The sequence below is a fragment of the Chlorocebus sabaeus genome, chromosome 14 (assembly GCF_047675955.1).
Source record: "Chlorocebus sabaeus isolate Y175 chromosome 14, mChlSab1.0.hap1, whole genome shotgun sequence".
Classification (NCBI taxonomy): domain Eukaryota; kingdom Metazoa; phylum Chordata; class Mammalia; order Primates; family Cercopithecidae; genus Chlorocebus; species Chlorocebus sabaeus.
Window position 1 is genome coordinate 32,279,059 of NC_132917.1, and position 15,115 is coordinate 32,294,173.

Consider the following 15,115-nt stretch of genomic DNA (forward strand, 5'->3'; position numbering starts at 1 on the left):
AACCTTTACACTGTTCTTTTTCTTTTCAGCTGTTTGAAGATACTTTTCCTCATGAAATGTTGTAGTTCCAAATGCAGAAAGTGATTTTATTCCTCTCCGTACTACCAGTTACTACTGGTATAAAATGTTTATTGGCATAAGTATAGTAATGTCACACACCTGCATCTGTAGCTGTTAATGACAATTCCAAGATAGTCTTCAAGCTATGCATAATTCAGCAACAGGTCCTTTTGAGGATTGGAAGGATAGTGACTTTACTTGCCTGGTTGTAAGCTGTAACACTGATTAAACATGCATTTGGTCCTTGCTGAGTAAAGGAGCTACAAGCTCCACTTGGAGACATGGCATTGCCTAACAGCGTGTTGTGCCTCTGTTCTTTCTTTGTCAGTCAGGCAGCACATTGAATCCTGTAATAACAATGAAGTATATGTAAAGGAGCTAAAGTTAAAGATACCTAAGGGTTTTCTGATGAAGCTCTTCATGGCAAAAATAGAATTAAATAATTCAAGATCGAAATAGTTTTTATGTTGTTTTGTGCTTTAACAGGCAGGTTTTTATTAAGAGTTTATTATCTTTCTCCATTCTTGTTGCTGACTGACCACTGGTACACATTAATTGATAAGAAAAGCACATGTCTTAAAAGGAGAGCATAAATCAGCTCTCCATTAGTTTTCCAAGTTCTCCTCTTGGGGGGGTCTTCAAAATCTTTTAAAACTACTACTAATAAAAACTCAGATATAAATAACACATCAGTTTCCAGACATAGGCATAGATTGTCATATGCATTAATATCTCATAGTATTTCACTTAAAGATAAGCATATTTATGTAACGGTTGTCAAGAAAAATACAGAAATACAAAAAACTTGATATTTTTAGTTTAAAATAAAGAAATTTGATATCTTGAGATACTTTTAAAAGTATAGTAATGAAATTTAAAGTTATTTTTTAAATTTTAAAGATTTTTGTGAAATAAACACACAATTTTATCTCTCACATTTTTTGGACTATTCCCAGTCTCATGGGGCAATGCTTATTATTACCTTGTTTTGCTAGCTTTTGCCTTCATACTCCTTGATAAGAAGAGAATATCTTCTTCTGTTTCCATAATGTAAGATTCCCAGTTGGCCTCTCCTAATGCTAACTCAATAGAGTAAAATAGATACCAGTTAAATAAGAGGGAATAGCATGTTTCATTTATTTCAGAGGAGCTGTCTTATTTTATCTATGCCTTTATTCTTACATGTGAATATAATGTAACTATATTTTTTTCTTTCTTTTTCTTCAGTCCAGCTCTGTCACCTGGGCTGGAGTGCTGTAGTGTGCTCATAGGTCACTGTAGCCTTCAACTCTTAGGCTTAAACATCCTTCTGATTAGCTGGGACCACAGGCACCTGCCACCGTGCCCACTTAAGTTTTTAAATTTTTTGTAGAAATAGGTTCTCATTATGTTGCCCAGGCTAGTTTCAAAACTCCTGGCCTCAAGCAATCCTCTTGTCTCAACCTCCTGAGTCACTGGGATTACATACATAAGCCATTGTGCCCAACCTGATTTGTTTTTTTGTTTTTAATATAACATATCGTGCTTTATAAATTGACCTGCAAGTAGGCTGGGCGCAGTGGCTCATGCCTGTAATCCCAGCACTTTGGGAGGCTGAGGCGGGTGGATCACGAGGTCAGGAGTTTAAAACCAGCCTGGCCAACATAGTGAAACCCCATCTCTACGAAAAGTACAAAAATTAGCTGAGCGTGGTGGCAGGTGCCTGTAGTAGTGCCAACTACTTGGGAGGCTGAGGCTGGAGAATCACTTGAACCCAGGAGGCAGAGGTTGCAGTGAGCCGAGACGGTGCCATTGCACTCCAGCCTGGGTGACAGAGTGAGACTATATCTCAAAAAAATTGACCTGCAAGTGACATACTTTTTTTTTCTTTTTTCTTTTTTTGAGATGGAGTCTAGCTCTGTTGGCCAGGCTGGAGTACAGTGGTGCGATCTCAGCTCACTGCAACCTCCACTTCCCAGGCTCAGGCGATTCTCCTGTCTCAGCCTCTTGAGTAGCTGAGACTGCAGGCGTGTCACCACATCTGGTTAATTTTTGTGTTTTTAGTAGAGGCAGGATTTCACCATGTTAACAAGTCTGGTTTGAAACTTCTGACCTCAAATGATCTGCCACCTCGGCCTCCCAAATAGCTGGGATTACTGGCATGAGCCACTGTGCCCGCCCATGAGTGATATACTTTCTAATTAATATTCATTAATTATGAAATTTGAAATCGTTTAATTTCATTTCATTTTGATTTTTTTTAGTTGTAAATTATATTCAAGGTTTTTTTTGAACCTAAAGTCTTTTTAAAGTTTCTGGGATTATCTTTGTGTTTATATGAAGAAATAATGCTTTAATCAGATTATACACATATATATCTGTATATATGTGTGTGTGTGTGTGTGTGTGTATGTGTGTGTATGTGTATATTTTTTTGTGTGTGTGTGGTAGATTTTACTGGGGGCAGCGGCTCATGCCTATAATCCCAGCACGTTGGGAGGCTGAGGCGGGCGGATCACGAGGTCAGGAGTTCGAGACCAACCTGGCCAACATGGTGAAATCCCATCTCTGCTAAAAATACAAAAATTAGCTGGGCATGGTGGTGGGCTCCTGTAATCCCAGCTACTCGGTAGGCTGAGGCCGGAGAATTGGTTGAACCCGGGAGGTGCAGTGAGCCAAGATCACGCCATTGCACTCCAGCCTGAGTGACAGAGCAAGACTCTGACTCAAAAAAAATATATTATTTCTAGATTTTAAAAATTGGAATTATTAATTATATGTGTGCTTGCAAATTTGTGGGATCTTTTTTTCCCCTTCTCTTCTTTATTGAACGTTAGCATGCTAGACTGTTTTCATTATTCATGTATGGAGAAGAAGATTCTCATTTTGTGGTTTTGGTTGTTCTTGATAACTTCATAACAGTTTAATTTTTAAAAATAAACATATCTTGTATTACTTGTATTCTTTTATAATTTTATCTGAATTGCTAGTATTTTTAGGTTTACAGAAAATTGAGCAGATAATACAGAGTTCCCATATATGAAGTTCCTACTCACAGTTTACTTATTATTCATATTTTGCATTAGTGTAGTACATATAATTGATGAACTAATAGTGCTATGTTATTTTTAAATAAATTTATAGTTGAAATTCGAGTTTGCTCTTTATGTTCTACAGTGTGTGGGTTTTGACAAATGCACAGTTTTATGTATTGCACCATGACGGGATCACACAGAAGAGTTTACTGCCCTAAGAAAGTCTGTTAATCCTGCATCCCGTCCTAATCCCCAGACCTCTGGTAACCACTGTTCTTTGTACTGTCTCCATAGTTGTGTGTTTTCCAGCATGTCATATAGTTGTAATCATAAGATCTAGCCTTTTAGTTTGGCTTCTTTTATTTAATAATATACATTTGAGTTTCATCCATGTGTTTTCATGGCCTGGTGGCTACTTCATTTTTATTGCTGAAAAATATTCCATTGTATGAATATGTAAGTATGTTTATCCATTCACTTTTTGAAGAACATCTTGGTTGCTTCCAGGTTTTGGTATTTATGAATAAAGCTGCTACAAACATTCACATACAGATTTTTGTTTCCATTTTCATTCATTGATCTATTTGCTTATTCTTTTGCTAGTACCACATTGTCTTAATTGTCGTAGCATTATAGTCAGGTAGTCAAGCCATATAGTGTCAGTCCTCTGACTTTGTTCTTCAGTGTTGTGCTGGCTATTCTACGTATTTTGCCTTTCCATATAAACTTAATCATTTGATTGGTAGCCACAAAATAACTTGCTGGGGTTTTGGTTGGAACAATGTGTCCTCTGTTTTATTTCTCTTTGAGTGTTACATGAAGTGGGTTGAGAAAAGTGAAATACTATGTGCACTACTTTGCTAAATGAGTTCATAAAGCAGTGCAAGTGGTAATCTTTGGGTACCTGGCTATATTTATATCAGTATAAATTCTGATCTTTCAAATATTTCAGTGTAGACAGGGAAATCATTCAAAACTTCTGTGGATTCCATTCCAGCAAATGGAGCTAAAATGGGAGGAGGGGGGACAGGAGAAAACTGTGGAATAGGGAAGGTTTTTTGAAGGCTTCATTATTGTGCCAGTCTCAAGTTGAAAAGAGGCTACATGATTGTACATTCTAGTCTTTTATTTTCATATATTTGAAAAATAAAATATATTTATAAAATATGTGCAACGTTTATTGGGTGCTTTTCCTTGTATTAGTGTTATAAAGTAATTGAAGAAAATAAATATCTCAGTATAAAAAGGAACAAATATATATGAATAAGTACTTAAGAGAAAAAAATTTTAGTGACAGCTTTAATGGTTGATAATTCAGTGCCCTCCAGTTCACCCATTTGAAGTATACAATTCATTGATTTTTATTATATTCACAAGTGTGTACAACTGTTACCAAAGTGAGTTTCATAAATTTTTTTAATCATCTCATAAAAAACACTGTACCCTTGGCTGGGCACAGTTGCTCATGCCTGTAATCCCAGCACTTTGGGAAGCCCAGGTGGGTCGATCACCTGAGATCAAGAGTTCGAGACCAACCTGGCCAACATGGTGAACCTCGTATCTACTAAAAATACAAAAATGAGCCAAGCGTGGTAGCAGGCACCTGTAATCTCAGCTACTTGGGAGGCTAAGACAGGAGAATCGCTTGAACCCGGGAGGCAGAGGTTGTAGTGAGCCGAGACCATGCCATTGCACTCCAGCCTGGGCAACAAGAGTGAAACTCCGTCTCAAAAAAAAAAGAACCCTGTACCCTTTAGTTATCATCCCCCATCTCCTCATCTTCTCTAGCCCTAAGCAGCTGACAGTCTACTTTCTATCCTTATATAGAGTTGTCTTTTCTGAATATTTTATGTGAATTAGATCATATAATATGTGATCTTTTTAAACTGACTTTTTCCATGCAGCGGAATGTTTTCAGGGTTTATTGGTGTTGAATGTATCAGTAGGTGATAACTTCTTAGGGCTGAACGGTATTCCATTTTATGGCTGTGTACCACATTTTGCTTATCCATCAGTTGATATCTATTTGTTTTTGCATTTTGGCAGTTGCAGTGAGCATTAGCATACAAATATCTCTTGGTATTTTTGCTTTGAATTCCTTTGGTAATATACCTAGGAGTGGAATTGTTGATTTACATGGATTACCTGACTTTTAAAATTACAATAATCTTACTGGGTATGAGATGGTCTCTCACTCATTGTGGTTTTAATTTGCATTTGTCTGATGACTAATTATGTTAAGCATATTTTCATGTGTTCATTGACTATTCACGTATCCTTTCTAGAGAAATATTACAAATTCTCTGTCCCAAGAGTGGGGGCTGGCTAGAAGAGGGGATTAAATGTCAACTTCTCAGCCATGCGTGCCTCTAACTTAGCAGCAGCAGGTTGCTGTGGTGGATTAGAAATGCTGACATCCTGCCCTTCACACCACTAGGAAGACAGGCTTTCAGCTGTGTACTAAGGCATAGCTTTCCAACTTGGACTCTTGGGAGAGGGACGCCTGTGTTCTTGGCTGTAGCCAGCTGGAGTGGTTTTTCTTTCTCATTGAGCTGAGGCTGGGGAGGAAAGGAGCAGCATCTTGATTCACATACCACAGACTCTTGCTTCTCTTATTGAGTTTCTTACTAAATGTTTCTTCGTTTGCTGCATGCTTTTAGGACGATTTCCAGAGATTTTAGATAGTTGTGTTCTTTTAAAGAGTATGTACCAGTTTCACTAGGGAGCAGATCTGCAGTGATCCTCCCTCTTTCATGCTAGCAAGAAAAACTGAGTTCTCATAAACCAAATAAAATATTCAAACTTACTTACTAATTAAATGTTTTAGAACCTTACAGTGGAATATTTTGCATCCATCAAGTTTAGAAACCATCTATCTTCATATTGGGTAGAAAGAGGAAGTTAGACACTATGGAGTATCTAGTTTTTATAAAACTCAACACGTACCTAAATATACAATATCATGTACTTCTCCTCTGTAAAACACATTTTATTAATTAAATTACATCAAGTTTTTCTTAAGTATTCTGTTCTCCACATTTCAAAATTCAAAAGCTTTAAGGTGGTAGCTGTTTTCCTGCCTCTCTCCTATAGCCTGCCGATAACAGCTCACTAGGGATAAACTATAGTTATCCCTATAGTACTAATCTAACTAATAGTACTAATAGTTACAGATAGTACTAACCAGTGCTACTAATTTCTTATATTTCTTTATAGGAAATCTATATATAACAAGTAAATATAAATATATATTAGTTCATTGTCACACTGCTATAAAGAACTGCCTGAGACTGGGTGAATTATAAAGGAAAGAGGTTTAATTGACTTATGGTTCTCCAGGGCTGAGGAGGCCTCAGGAGACTTATAATCATGGCAGAAGGGGAAGCAAACATGTCCTTCTTCACATGGCAGCAGCAAGGAAAAGTGCAGAGCAAAGCAGTGGGAGCCCCTTATAAAACCATCACATCTTGTGAGAACTCACTATCAGGAGAATAACATGGAGGTAACCACCCCCATGATTCAGTTACCTCCCACCGGGTCCCTCCCACAACACAGGGGGATTATGAGAACTACAATGCATGATGAGATTTGGGTGGAGACACAGCCAAACCATATCATGTAGTCTCCCTCTTTTTATGTTTTTGTTGTTGTTTGTGTTTTGTTGTATGTTATGTTTACGCAAATAATCATTTATTTTTATTAACATTTATATGTTATGTTTACCGTATAACCCGTTTTTATACCTTGCTGTCCCATCCCCACCCCAAAATGACATTATAGTACTTTCAAATTTGCTGCATTACAGCATGAAGCATATTCTCATTTTTTATGACTACATAATGGGCATTTAGTAATTTTAAAAATTGCATATTAATAAACAGAAATAGGTTCTTTTTTAAGATAAGGTCTCACTCTGTCGCGCAGGCTAGGATGTAGTGGTGTAATCATGGCTAACTGCAGCTTACCATGCCCAGATAATTTTTTTAATTTTATACAGACAGGATCTTTCCCAGGCTGGAGTACAGTGGTGTAATCATGGCTCACTGCAGCCTTGACATCCTGGGCTCAAGTGATCCTGCCACTTCAGCCTCATGAGTAGCTGAGACTACTGGCAGGCACTACTACACCTGGCTAACTTTTAAAATTTTGTGTAGATATTTTATCTTTCTATATTGCCTAGGCTGGTCTTGAACTCCTGGGCTCTGGAGATCCTTCTGCCTTCCAAATCCTGGAATTATAGGCATGAGCCACTGCATCCAGCTCACATATTTTTTTATTGACATTTTTATTCTGTTGAATATGCCCATCGTAAATATGATACCTGCTTATTGAGACTTATCATCTCTGCCCTGCAGCATAGATATTTTCTTCATAAGTTTTTCTGTGTATTTTTGTTGTATTTCATATTGTGCAGTTTCTCTATTTTGCAGTTGACTGTTATATAAAATTAACAGTGTTCATTTATGTGAATTTTGCATCCACAGACTTTAGTATTCTAATAGTATTTCTGTGAATTTGTCTTATTTTCCAATTAGAGAATCAGTTTTCTGAGAATGAAGAAATTACTCTTTTCCCACTTCTTTTTGTTTGTTTTGAGACAGAGTCTCTGTTACCCAGGCTGGAGTGCAGTGGCATAATTTTGGCTCACTGCAGCTTCCACCTCCAGGGTTCAAGTGATTCTCCTGCCTCAACCTCCTAATTAACTGGGATTACAGGCGCACGCCACCACACCTGGCTATTTTTGTATTTTTAGAAGAGACGGGGTTTTGCCATGTTGACTAGGCTGGTCTTGAACTCCTGGGTGATCCACCTGCCTCGGCCTCCCAAACTGCTGGGATTACAGGCGTGAGCCACTTGCACTTGGCCTTCACACTTCTTATGCTTTTTTTAAGAAAAAAAAATTTTTTGGAGGGAATCCCCATATGCACATACCTTTCCTGGCTTGTATTTATAAAACAGAATGTCAGGAATTTGTCTCTTGAAGATGATACTATCCAAAAGAACTTTTTGTTGTGATGAAAACACTCTGTATCGATGCCATTCATTAAGGACTTGTGTGGCTGTTGGACACTTGAAATGTGGTTAGTGCAACTGAAGACCTGAATTCTTAGTTTTCTTACATTTTATTTAAAATTTAAATAACATATGGCCAGTAACTGCCATGCTGAATAGTTCAGGAAGTATCATGGGATAATGGGAAAAACACTAAAGCTAAATGTACCAGGTTTTCACTGTTGGTCTTCTTACTTCCTATTTAGCTGCTTGTGCAACTTAGTAAATATTAGTTTCCCATACACACAATGGGGATGATAATACCTAATCCACATAATAGTACACACATAGAAACATCATCATATAGAAAATGGATTAGATGGATGTATACCAAAATGACGTACCTGGTAAAAGAGTGGGGAAGGAGGTTGGGCGTGGTGGCTCACGCCTGTAATCCCAACACTTTGGGAGGCCAAGGTAGGTGGATTATGAGGTCAGGAAATCGAAACCATCCTGGCTAACACTGTGAAAACCCATCTCTAGTAAAAATAAAAATAATAATAAAAAATTAGCTGGGCGTGGTGGTGGGCACCTGTAGTCCCAGCTACTTGGGAGGCTGAGGCAGGAGAATGGCGTGAACCTGGGAGGCAGAGCTTGTAGTGAGTCGAGATCGTGCCACTGCACTCCAGCTTGGGCGACAGAGTGAGACTCCATCTCAAAGAAAAAAAAAAACAAGAGTGGGGAAGGAGAGAAATGGTCAAAAGAAAACCTTGTAATGAAAGTTTTATCTTTTTTTCAGGATAATCTGTTTGAAATATTAATCACTGTAATCCTAACACGTTAGTAGGCCAAGGTAGGTAGATTGCCTGAGCTTAGGAGTTCGAGACCAGCCTGGGCAACATGGTGAAACCCCAACTCCACGAAAAAATAGAAAAAATTAACTGGACATGGTGGCATGTGCCTGTAATCCCAGCTACTCTGGCATGTGAGGCAGGAGGATCCTGGAGCCCAGGAGGTCGAGGCTACAAAGTGCAGTGGTTACACCACTGCACTCCAGCCTGGGCAACAGAGTGAGACCTTGGTGCAAAAAAATGTATATATAAATATTAATGTAAAGTTATTTTTTAGAAGTTCACCTTTTTTGGCTGGGCGCAGTGACTGATGCCTGTAATCTCAGCACTTTGAGAGTTTGAGGTGGGCAGATCACTTGAGATCAGTGGTTCGAGACCAGCCAAACCAACATGGTGAAACGTCATCTTGACCAAAAATACAAAAATTAGTCGGGCATGGTAGCATCCACCTGTAATCCCAGCCACTTGGGAGGCTGAAGCTGGGGAACTGCTTGAACCCTGGAAGCGGAGGTTGCAGTGAGCCAAGATTACGCCATAGCACTCCAGTCTGGGCGACAGGAGCAAAACTCAGTCTCAAAAAAAAAAAAAAAGTACACATTTCTTACACATAGTGTGAAGTCTGGGGTTTTAGTGTACCCATCACTGGAACAGTAAACATTGTACCCAGTAGATATTTTTCAAACCCCACCTTTTGGAGTCTCCTGGGTCTTTTTTTTTTTTTTTTTTTTGAGGTGGAGTCTCCCTCCGTTGCCCAGGCTGGAGTGCAAGTGCAGTGGTGCGATCTGGGCTCACTGCAACCTCTGCCTCCCAGGTTTCGGTGATTCTTGTCTCAGCCTCCCGAGTAGTTGGGATTACAAACACCTGCCACCAGGCCCAGGTAATTTTTATATTTTGGTAGAGATAGGGTTTCACTGTGTTGGCCGGGCTGGTCTCGAACTCCTGACCTCTAGTGATCTCCTGACCTCAGCTTCCCAAACTGCTGAGATTATAGGTGTGAGCCACCACGTTTGGCCTGTAGTTATTCTCATAGAGACCTTTTACTTCCTTGGTTAAATATATTCCTAGGTATTTTGTTTTATGTTTTATTATTTTATCTTATTTTTAATTGTGTTTGACAGAGTCTTGCTCTGTCCCCCAGGCTAGAGTACAGTAGTGCTATCAGAGCTCACTGCAGCCTCGACCTGGTAGGCTCAAGCGATTCTCCTGCCTCAGCTTCCCAAGTAGCTGGGACTACAGGAATGAACCACCACACCTGACTAATTTCCTTTTTGATTTTTATAGAGATAAGGTGTCACTATGTTGTTCAGGCTGGTCTTAAACCCTTGGACCCGAGCAATCTTCAAGCCTGGACCTCCCAAAGTGCTGTGATTTCAGGCGTGAGCCACTACACCTGGTCTTTTTTTTTTTTTTTTTTCCTGTAACTATTGTAGATGAGATTACTTTCTTGATTTAATCCTTGGCTAGATGATTATTGGTGTTTAGAAACATTACTGGTTTTCATATATTAATCTTATATCCTGAATTGTCACTGAATTCATGTATCAAATCCAAGAGTTTCTGATGGAGTCTTTAGGGTTTTCTAGATCATATCAGCAAACAGGAAAAATGTTGACTTCCTGCTTTTTGAGTTTGAATGCCTTTTTTTTCCCCCCCTTGCCTGATTGCTTTGGCAAGGATGTCCAGGACAATGTTGAATAAGAGTGGTGAAAGTGAGAACCCTTGCCTTGTTCCAGTTCTTAGAGGGAATGCTTTCAGCTTTTTCCCATTAAGTGTGGTGTTAGCTGTGGGTTTTTCATATGTGGCCTTTAATTTATTTTGAGATCAGCTTATGAGACTGGCTAATTTTTTTATTTTGGGTAGACACAGGGCTTCACCATGTTGGTCAGGCTGGTCTCGAACTCCTTGCGTCAAGCAATTCACTCACCTTGGCCTCCCAAAGTGCTGGGATTACAGGTGTGAGCTCCAGTGCCTGGCCATTTATTTGTTTGTTTTGAGATGGAGTCTTGCTCTGTCACCCAGGCTGGAGTGCAGTGGTGTGATCCTGGCTCACTGCAACCTCCACTTCCTGGGTTCAGGTGATTCTCCTGCCTCAGCCTCCCCAAGTAGCTGGGACTACAGACTTGTGCCACAACACCCAGCTAATTTTTGTATTTTTAGTAGAGACGGGTTTCACTGTGTTGGCCAGGCTGGTCTCGGACTCCTGACCTCAAGTTTTCCACCCACTTCAGCCTCCCAAAATGCTGGAGTTACAGGCGTGAGCCATCACGCTTGGCCTGTTAATTTTTAAGGGATGGGGTCTTCCTCTGTTGCCCAGGCTGGAGTGCAGTGTTGTCATCATAGCCCACTTTAGCCTCAAACTCCTGGTGTCAAGCAGTCCCCCCACCTTAGCCTCCCAAGTAGCTGGGAATACAGGCTTTTTGCCATCACATCTGGCTAGTATTTAAAAAATTTTTTTTGTAGAGACAGGTTCTTGCTCTGTTGACCTCGCTTGTCTTGATCTCTTGGTCTCAAGTGATCCTCCTGCCTCAGCCTCCCAAAATGTTGGGATTATAGGCATGAACCACCATGCCCAGTTATTGTGTTATCTTTTTGATGTGTTGTTGGATTTGATTTACTTGTTTGTTGTTTTGGATTTTTGTGTCTGACTTTATTAGGGATATTGGTCTATAGTTTTCTTCTTTTATTATATCTTTGCCTGGTTTTGGTATCAGCATAATACTGGCCTCGTAAAATGAGTTAGGGAGAATAACCTCCACCTCAATTTTTTTAAATAGATTCAGGAGGAGTTGAATTTGGCTGTGAATTCATGTGGTCCTGGGCCTTTTTTTTTTTTTTTTGGGGGGGGAGAGCTGTTTTATTGTGATTGAATCTCACTACTTGTTCAGTTTGTTTCTTGTTCAATCTCAGGAGGCTGTATGTTTCCAGGAATTTACTCATTTCCTCTAGGTTGTGAGTATATCATTGATCATAATAGTCCCTGATCTTTTGTATTTCTGTAGTATCAGTTGTATTCTTTTTTCATTTCTGATTCTGTTTATTTGGATCTTCTCTCTTTTGGTTAGTCTAGCTAATAGTTTATTGGTTTTGTTTATCTTTTCAAAAACCAACTTTTCAGTTTGCTGATGCTTTGTATATTTTTGTTGGGGGGCGGCTGTATTTCATTTAGTTCTGTGTTATTTCTTCTAAGTTTGGGCGTGGTTTGTTCTTACTTTTCTAGTTCCTTGAGGTACATGTAAAGTTGTTCATTTGTTACCTTTCTACTTTTCTGAGGCAGGTTATAAACCTCTCTCTCTCTGCACTGCATTTGCTGTATCCCACAGTTTTTCTGATGTTGCATTTCATTTTCAGTCATTTCAAAAAATTTTTAAAGTTTGTCTTTCTTTGTTGACCCAGTGATCATTCAGGATCATGCTGTTTAATTTCCATGTATTTGTACTGTTTCCGATGTTCCTATTGGTATTATTTTCCAGGTTTATTTCACTGTGGTCTGAGAAGATACCTGATATGATACCAGTGTTTAAAAAAATTTGTTAAGACTCCTTTTATGGACTAACATGTGGTCTGTCTAGGAGAATGTTTCATGTGTTGTTGAAAAGAATGTATATACTGTCATTGTTGAGTAGACTGTCCTATGTCTGTTAAGTCCATTTAGTCCAAAGTCCAATTTAAGTCCAATGTTTTCTTTGTTAATTTTCTGTCTCAATTATCTTTCTAGTGCTGTGAGTTGGGTGTTGAAGTCTCCCAGTATTATTGTATTACTATGAATGTTATTGATTATGGTATTATTGTTAGACCATTTCCAGCTTTCACTATTGAAAACAGTATTGTATTGAACATTTCTTTACAGAGTAGACAGTAACAAGTGCTATTATTGAGTCATAGAATATAGGCCTTTAAAATTTTAATAGATAATGCAAATTGGCTATACCTGTTTGCACTTTTACTTGTACATGAGTCTAGCTTTTCCACATCCTCACAAGTACTGGCATTGTGTTTTATGCTTATCAATTAGTAACTTTTGGATTTTCCTGAATAACATACTGTCTTATAATACTATAAAATTATAGTAAGTAGGATGTTGTGACATTGTTCATGGTTTGGAAAATGGGCTTTCATACTCAAGTATGTGTGGAAACAAGGAAAGAATGTGTGGAAACAGTCATACTACCCTGTCCTCTGCATCATCACTGGAAGGTGTAAAATGACCTCCTCTTCCATCACTTTGAACGTCACTCCAAATAGCCTCACTGTTATTAAGCTCTGATTGTCTCTATTTTACATCAGTTGTAGAGATCTCTTTCACATCAGTTACCATAGAAAGTACAGGATGCTAGGTGATGCCTCATCCTGTTACAGCTTAATCCCCATATAGCTCTGTGGGCACTGAGGCAATTCCTACTTCTAGTTGGACTCCCACAATTCTCCTCCCCTGTTTTAGTTTTCTATATAGCATTCAGAATACTTACTAGCTCCTGAAAATAATGTAACTCATATGTCCTTTGCCTAGAACATTAGATACTTGATGGTAGAGATTTTTGTTTTCTTTACTGCTTATTCCAGCCTGTCCAGCAACAGATTTTCATTCAATGTTTTTTGTTTGTTTGAGACTGTCTCGCTCTGTTACCCAGGCTGGAGTGCAGTGGTGCAATCTCAGCTCACTGCAGCTTCCACCTCTTGAGTTCAAGCGATTCTCCTGCCTCAGTCTCCTGAGTAGCTGGGATGACAGACCTGCACCACCATGCCCAAATTTTCTTATTTAGTAGAGACGGAGTTTCACCATGTTGGCCAGGCTGGTTTTGAACTCCTGACCTCAGGTGATCCATAAGCCTCAGCCTCTCAAAGTGGTGAAATTACAGGTATGAGCCACCACGCCCTGCCAGTAAATGTTTATGGAATGGCTGTTCAGTAACTGTCATTGGAAGAGAGATGTTAGATCCTTATCTCACATTGTTCACCAAAGTAAATTCCAGTTGGTATACAACACAAAAACCAACAAAACTTATAAAAGCCTTAGAAGCAATGTATGTTACTAGAGTAAGGAATTCACTCTTAGATGCAAGTGATTTTAATACAGAATTAATTTGATTTATAACTAGTAATTTAAAGCTAACATAGGCAACATTTTCTTTTTTACTAAAAAGAAAGTTGATTTATTGAAATAGACTTTGGATAAATTACAATTCTGTCGTTCATTTTTACAAAAGATAAAATAACTTCATCATTTCAATTTAGTTTAAAAAAAAGTTTCCACCTCATACTGATAAATATTATCTGGGGTATTTAATCATTTCTATATGTAATATAACTAGATATTTAGTTATATTTCTTGTTCTCCCCTAAACTTGATACTTTACTTTTTTGTTTTCCAAAAGTGCCTATTATTATAGTTTGTATATTGGTGCTTCATAAATATCTGCTGCATTCTTCCATTTAGCAGCTAACCTATTAAGTTGACCCTTGAATAAGGCAGGTATTAAGGGTACCAACCCCCCACATACTTGAGAATCCAAGTGTAACCCCCTGTTTTTTTTGAGGCAAGGTCTTGCTCTATCACCCAGGCTGGAGTGCAGTGGCATGATCTTGTCCTCCCCAGTCGCAGGGACTACAGGTGTGTGCCACCATGCTTGGCTAATTTTTTGTTATCGTTTTGGAGAGATGGGGGTTTTACCATGTTTCCCATGCCCGTCTCAAACTCCCAGGCTCAATTGATCGTCACACCTCAGCCTCCCAAAGATCTGGGATTATGGGCGTGAAACACAGTGTCCGGCCCCAAATATAATTCCTGACTCCTCCAGAACTTACCTCCTAATAGCCTGCTGTTGACTGGAAGGCTTACTGATAACATAAACAATCAATTAACACATTTTGGATGTTGTATGCATTGTATACTGTAAGCTAAGGAAAAGAAAATATTAAGAAAAAAATCATAGAAAATATATTTACTGTTCATTAAATGGAAGTGGATTATCATAAAAGTCTTCATACTCAGAGTCTTCATGTTGAGCAGCCTAATGAGGAAGAAGTGATGGGGTTGGTCTTGCTGTCTCAGGCTGGCAGAAAATCTGTATATAAGCGGACTAGTGCAGTTCAAACCTGTGTTGTTCAAGGGTCAGCTGTAATTTTTTTGAGATGGAGTTTCACTCTTGTGGCCCAGGCTGGAGTGCAGTGGCATGATCTTGGCTCACTGCAATCTTTGCC

The 15,115-nt window shown here is 38.9% G+C and overlaps 1 protein-coding gene across 9 annotated transcripts in view; it reads left to right on the forward strand.

The window, feature by feature from the left end:
* The window catches only part of BIRC6 (baculoviral IAP repeat containing 6), a 255,476-nt gene that overhangs the window by 195,673 nt on the left and 44,688 nt on the right, over nucleotides 1-15,115 (forward strand). The window lies entirely within an intron of this gene.